This window comes from Salvelinus alpinus, chromosome 4, assembly GCF_045679555.1.
Source record: "Salvelinus alpinus chromosome 4, SLU_Salpinus.1, whole genome shotgun sequence".
Lineage (NCBI taxonomy): Eukaryota > Metazoa > Chordata > Actinopteri > Salmoniformes > Salmonidae > Salvelinus > Salvelinus alpinus.
The window spans coordinates 76,313,239-76,320,577 of NC_092089.1; the positions used below are offsets into that span (position 1 = coordinate 76,313,239).

General features: G+C 42.0%; 1 pseudogene; it reads left to right on the forward strand.

Moving 5' to 3' along the window:
* The first annotated feature begins 687 nt into the window (after window positions 1-687).
* LOC139572517 (E3 ubiquitin-protein ligase RBX1-like) lies at window positions 688-1,098 on the forward strand (annotated as a pseudogene).
* The last annotated feature ends 6,241 nt before the right edge of the window (window positions 1,099-7,339 follow it).

Below are 7,339 nucleotides of genomic sequence, written 5' to 3' on the forward strand. Positions count from 1 at the left end.
TTGGGATGTGCAAGGTAGGGCAGAATGTAAAAACAGGAAACAGTCCATCAGCATCATCACACCTGCCAGGAAGTGTTGGTTTGAGCAGATTAGATATACTTAAATGATGTAGACTAGCACTAGCAACAATCTCTGTGACCATGCAGGATTTCCTGTAGTCGAGCGTTTGTAAGTGTTAAAAGGTATATCAATCATCTTGATAAAATATGCAAAATATCTCTGACTGAATTTTTCTGACCCTAAGCACACGAGGGAGCCAGACCCTGTATTCATAAAGAGTAAGAGTGCTGATCTAGGCTCAGGTCCCCTCCTGTCCATGTAATTATATTCTTTATTATCTAAAAGTCCAATCCTAGATCTGCAGTCCTAAAATCAACAATGCATATTGCTTGATATCCATTGAAATTATCACTAGCTATGTTTCCATTCACTTGTCCAGTGATTTTGTTATTATTCTGTCAACATATAGAAAATAGATGCGACAATTGCCTGCTAGGGTGCGTTTTCATTCAAAATTTGACTCTTATGTCGAAGGAAACAGCTGGATGTAGTGATGTCACACTAACAACAAAAAACTACAGTGTTGAACATAAATGTAGTGGTTGAAGTGTTCCATTACCCATTTAGGCAAATTGCCCAACAATAAATTGGCGACAGCCTGTATATTTCATGTTTCAGGTAGCCCACGAAAGCCAGCATGGATAGAATGGCGGCAGTAATGGATGTTGATACCCCAAGCGCCATGAATAGTGGAGCAAGCAAGAAACGTTTTGAAGTGAAGAAGTGGAATGAAGTGGTACTTTGGCCCTGGGACATTGTGGTGGACAACTGTGCCATCTGTAGCAATCACATGAGGGATCTCTGCATAGAGTGCCAGGCTAACCAGGCCTCTGCAATCATGCATTCCATTTCCACTGTATCTCCCGTTGGTTGAAGACCAGGTAGGTGTGCCCCCTAGACAACAGGGAGTGGGAGTTTCAGAAATATGGACACTAGGTGCAAGACTCTGGACCATTACTTGGGCTTCTGCAAGTTTCATGCTTTCTGTTGCTTTCTCTTTTTTTTCTTTTTTTCTTGAGCGGATGGTCGGGGGGTCGGAATATAATTACAAATACATTTTAGATTGCAAAATGACCGCAAGAAGCCCAAACAGATGTAATATTTGACCTAAAAATAATCATTTCAAACCTTGTATACGATCACATACAGTGCCTTCAGAAAGCATTCATACCCCTTGACTTATTCCACATTTTGTTGTTACAGCCTGAATTCAAAATTGATTAAATTACTTTTTTTTCTCACTGATCTACACACAATACCCCATAATGACAAAGTGAAAACAGGTTTTTTGAAACTTTTGCAAATCTATTGAAAATGAAATACAGAAATCTAATATACCTAAGTATTCACACCCCTGAGTCAATACTTTGTAGAAGCCCCTTTGGCAGAGATTACAGCTGTGAGTCTTTAGTGCTTTCCACACCTGGATTGTGCAACATTTTCCAATTGTAATTATTTTCAAAATTGTTAGCTCTGTCAAATTGGTGGTTGATCATTGCTAGACAACCATTTTCAGGTCTTGCCATAGATTTCCAAGCAGATTTAAATCAAAACTAACTTGGCCACTCAGGAATATTCAGTGTCTTCTTGGTAAGCAACTCCTGTGTAGATTTGGCCTTGTTTCAGGTTATTGTCCCGCTGAAAGCTCAATTCATCTCCCAGTGTCTGGTGGAAAGCAGACTGAACCACGTTTTCCTCTAGGATTTTGCCTGTGCTTAGCTCCATTCCGTTTTCTTTTTTATCCTGAACAAATCCCCAGTAATGTGGTACTTAGTAATGTGTTGTATTGGATTTGCCGGAAACATAACACTTTGTATTCAGAACAAAAAGTGAATTGCTTTGCCACATTTATTGAAGTATTACTTTAGTGCCTTGTTACAAACAAATCAAATCAAATTGTATTTGTCACATACACATGGTTAGCAGATGTTAATGCGAGTGTAGCAAAATGCTTGTGCTTCTAGTTCCGACAATGCAGTAATAACCAACGAGTAATCTAACCTAACAATTTCACCACAACTACCTTATACACACAAGTGTAAAGGAATGAAGAATATGTACATAAAAATATATGAATGAGTGATGGTACAGAACGGCATAGGCAAGATGCAGTAGATGGTATCGAGTACAGTATATACATATGAGATGAGTAATGTAGGGTATGTAAACATATAAAAGTGGCATTGTTTAAAGTGGCTAGTGATACATGTATTACATCAAGATGGGAAGATGCAGTAGATGGTATAGAGTACAGTATATACATATGAGATGAGTAATGTAGGGTTTGTTAACATTATATGAAGTGGCATTGTTTAAAGTGGCTAGTGATACATTTTTCATAAATGTTTATATTATTAAAGTGGCTGGAGTTGAGTCAGTATGTTGGCAGCAGCCACTCAATGTTAGTGGTGGCTGCGGCAGTTGCCGTACCAGGCGGTGATACAGCCCGACAGGATGCACGCTTCCTTCTTTTCACTCTGTCATTTAGGTTAAAATTGTGGAGTAGCTACAAAGTAGTTGATCCATCCTCAGTTTTCTATCACAGCCATTAAACTCTGTAACTGTTTTAAAGTCACCACTGAACTCATGGTTAAATCCGTGGGTGGTTTCCTTCCTCTCCGGCAACTGGGTTAGGAAGGATGCCTGTATTTTTGTAGTGACTGGGTGTATTGATACACCATCCAAAGTGTAATTAATAACTTCACCATGCTCAAAGGAATATCCTATGTCTACTTCTTTTTTTGTCCTTCTTTGCGAGGCATTGGAAAACCTCCCTGGTCTTTGTTGTTGAATCTGTGTTTTAAATTCACTGCTCTACTGAGGGACCTTCAGATAATCGTATGTGTGGGGTACAGAGATAAGGCAGTCATTCAAACAGGGTCGGCCCCCTCATTAGGTAGGATTAGGCGCACTCCTACAGCTTTTTCTGAGCTAAACTGACCAAGACACACCTCCAATAACACATAAATGTCACATAATTTTGGCCAAAAATAATGACAATTTCTCTAAACCAGTGGCATATGGACTTTTTAGGTTAGCGCTGATGCCGCCCTATGATAAGCAGTGCCCACTTTGTCAAAGGTAGGGTCACACAATATTTCTTGTCCATTCCCAGTGCGACTCTCCAGGGTGCTGTTGGAGAGACGCATCGCTTTGCCGCTCTACCAGCACTCCATCAAAACAATAATTAACATAAACCATGAAGCAGATATAGGATATGGTAGAACAAGTATGTGGTCTTTTCTGCAGCCTAAAGGTTGGAGATAAAATGTATGACAATATAATGAGACGGAAACTTTTAGGCTACATCATGCAGATTTCTCTGATCAAATAGCCTAACCTAAATGGCGCACAATCAAATGAAACGCTGACATATTAACAAACAATATATCCAAATCTCAAAGTAAAATGGACAATATGGAATGGACAATCAAGCTACTAACAACTGCTGTCCAGGAGTTTCATCCCATGTGGGCTAAATTGTGGTTTCAAGTTGGTATTAGTCAATGTTTTACAAGCTGTTCATAGCGAAAAAATAAAATACTTCTGCATTTACCACTGTGTAAACACATTGCAAATAGGCTCAGGATAACCTCTCCAGATGTTGAGTAGCTGATATTTAGAGTTTAAATAGCCAAATTGATTAGTCACAGGAATCAGGACTAATAAAGCCAATGGAACGGCCTGTTTTACAAACGGTGGGTCTACCACATGGATGAGAATTCCTAAAATTCCACTGTGGGGCCGACATGGTAGGCTACACCCCAGTTAGCACCGACCCACTTCTTTTGGAGAATTTTTTTTTTTGTCTCACCTAGGGTGGCAGAACGGCCAGGACCGGCCCTGCATTTAAAAGTCATGTTAAACACTATTGCAAACATGCAATTTATTATGTGACTTGTTAAGCACATTTTTACTCCTGAACTTATTTAGGCTTGCCATAACAAAGGGGTTAAATTCTTATTGACTCAAGACATTTCAGCTCTTAATGTTTTAATTTTTTTTTTTTTACATGATTCCACTTTGACATTATGAGGTGTTGTGTAACACAACATGGAAAAAGTCAAGGGGTGTGAATACTTTCTCAAGGCATTTCATGTCTCGCTATTATGCGTGGGAATACATGGGAACATATTTCCTAAATTAAAATCACTTCGAGCTGATTTCCTTTTTTTTTTTTTTGAGGGGACAAATAAAACCACCTGCGGGCCAAAGCCGTGGGCCACCAGTTGGGGAACCCTGTCATAGAACATGGATGACGTAGTACTCAATTGGATGACTTAGTACACAAACTGGGATCGGTTTTGGCTCGTGAGCACCACATTCAAAACTACTGGGAAAATTATACAAAAGCTCTGGAGCATCACTTAAATACTTTGAAGCTCTCATGACAATCATATGGCATATACAAAGTCTTGTTTAGTTTCCAGTGGAATCATATTTTCGTTTGTGAAGACTGATTTTGGAAAACATTCGGAATCAACCCCCGTACTGATTTCACAGGGTAAGTCTGCTTGACATTTGGGAAGTCTAAATACTTTTGCTCAGTAATAGCCATGCAGTAAATCAAATAAAATGTTATTTGTCACATACACATGGTTAGCAGATGTTAATGCGAGTGTAGCGGAATGCTTGTGCTTCTAGTTCCGACCATGCAGTAATATCTAACAAGTAATCTAACCTAACAATTTCACAACAACTACCTTATACACACAAGTGTAAGGGAATGAATAAGAATATGTAAATAAAAATATATGAATGAGCGATGGCCGAACGGCATAGGCAAGATGCAGTAGATGATATAGAGTACAGTATATACATATGAGATGAGTAATGTAGGGTATGTAAACATTATATAAAGTGGCATTGTTAAAGTGGCTAGTGATACATTTATTACATACATTTTTCATTATTAAAGTGGCTAGAGATGAGTCAGTATGTTGGCAGCAGCCACTCAATGTTAGTGATGGCTGTTTAACAGTCTGATGGCCTTGAGATAGAAGCTGTTTTTCAGTCTCTCGGTCCCCGCTTTGATGCACCTGTACTGACCTCGCCTTCTGGATGATAACGGGATGAACAGGCAGTGGCTCGGGTGGTTGTTGTCCTTGATGATCTTTTTGGCCTTCCTGTGACTTCGGGTGGTGTAGGTGTCCTGGAGGGCAGGTAGTTTGCCCCCGGTGATGCGTTGTGCAGACCTCACTACCCTCTGGAGAGCCTTACGGTTGTGGGTGGAGCAGTTGCCGTACCAGGCGGTGATACAGCCCGACAGGATGCTCTCGATTGTGCATCTGTAGAAGTTTGAGTGTTTTTGGTGACAAGCCGAATTTCTTCAGGCTCCTGAGGTTGAAGAGGCGCTGCTGCGCCTTCTTCACCACGCTGTCTGTGTGGGTGGACCATTTCAGTTTGTCCGTGATGTGTACGCCGAGGAACTTAAAACTTTCCACCCTCTCCACTACTGTCCCGTCAATGTGGATAGGGGGCTGCTCCCTCTGCTGTTTCCTGAAGTCCACGATCATCTCCTTTGTTTTGTTGACATTGAGTGTGAGGTTATTTTCCTGACACCACACTCCGAGGGCTCTCACCTCCTCCCTGTAGGCCGTCTCGTCATTGTTGGTAATCAAGCTTACCACTGTAGTGTTGTCTGCAAACTTGATGATTGAGTTGGATGCGTACATGGCCACGCAGTCATGGGTGAACAGAGAGTACAGGAGATGGCTGAGAACGCACCCTTGTGGGGCCCCAGTGTTGAGGATCAGCGGGGTGGAGATGTTGTTACCTACCCTCCCCACCTGGGGGCGGCCTGTCAGGAAGTCCAGGACCCAGTTGCACAGGGTGGGGTCGAGACCCAGGGTCTCGAGCTTGATGACGAGTTTGGAGGGTACTATGGTGTTAAATGCTGAGCTGTAGTCGATGAACAGCATTCTCACATAGGTATTCCTTTTGTCCAGATGGGTTAGGGCAGTGTGTAGTGTGATTGCGATTGCGTCGTCTGTGGACCTATTGGGGCGGTAAGCAAATTGGAGTGGGTCTAGGGTGTCAGGTAGAGTGGAGGTGATATGGTCCTTGACTAGTCTCTCAAAGCACTTCATGATGACGGAAGTGAATGCTACGGGGCGATAGTCATTTAGCTCAGTTACCTTCGCTTTCTTGGGAACAGGAACAATGGTGGCCCTCTTGAAGCATGTGGGAACAGCAGACTGGGATAAGGATTGATTGAATATGTCTGTAAACACACCAGCCAGCTGGTCTGAGCATGCTCTGAGGACGCGGCTGGGGATGCCGTCTGGGCCTGCAGCCTTGCGAGGGTTAACACGTTAAAATGTTTTACGTTGGCTGCAGTGAAGGAGAGCCCGCAGGTTTTGGTAGCGGGCCGTGTCAGTGGCACTATGTTGTCCTCAAAGCGAGTAAAGAAGTATCAATTCAGTTAAATTTTTTTAAATGATTTATCCCAGTGGGCAATTTCTTTGGACACGTCAGACCGCAGCAACGACGATATGACAGCATACCACAAATTACATGCCATACACAGCAACTTCACAGCAAGATAACGCCGGATATAATGCCCAATACATTACCACACATACATTAGCAGCTAATGACCGGTGTATCTAAAAAGTATGTCATGACATGATTTTAACTGATCTCTAGAAATATCAGTGCTGCACAAACAGCACTGTTCGGTGAGTTGAATGATCAATGCACCTGCCACCACAGAACAGACTTGTCAAAACTCCAGAGATGTATTTTAAAGTTTGCGTTGAGATGACAGTGGGTGACTGCTGTGGTGATTTTCTTATGTACTGTACTGACAATTGTATCTGTACTTGAGAGGGGGAACTCTGGTAGCTATGGGTTTTCAGTGTCCTGGGTGGATGTCATGCGACCAAAGACGAAACACTGTGTGTGAATATGCTCCTAAAACACTCCTGCTATCATACGCTGGGACTGAAGCAGGCCTATACAAGGTCATGAGGTCATGATTAAAGTCAATTGATTTGGACAGATCTTTTTTTCTTCCTTTTGACTTGACAAGGGACTGACATTGGGCTTAATCAAGAAGACATGGACATTTGCAGCAAACTTAGTTACTCGTCTTGCAATTTCCCATGCGGTCATAGAAACTCACATCTTCCTTTTTTTACTTCTGTAGAGGCTGCTTATTGGCCATTGTTTCAGGGCTGTTTTATGGGATGTCCTTTGTTCCAATCCTCTACATCAAAAGCCATGCCTCGGTCCATGACAGCATCTTCTATGGAGCCAGTCTACACGGTGAGGAGGT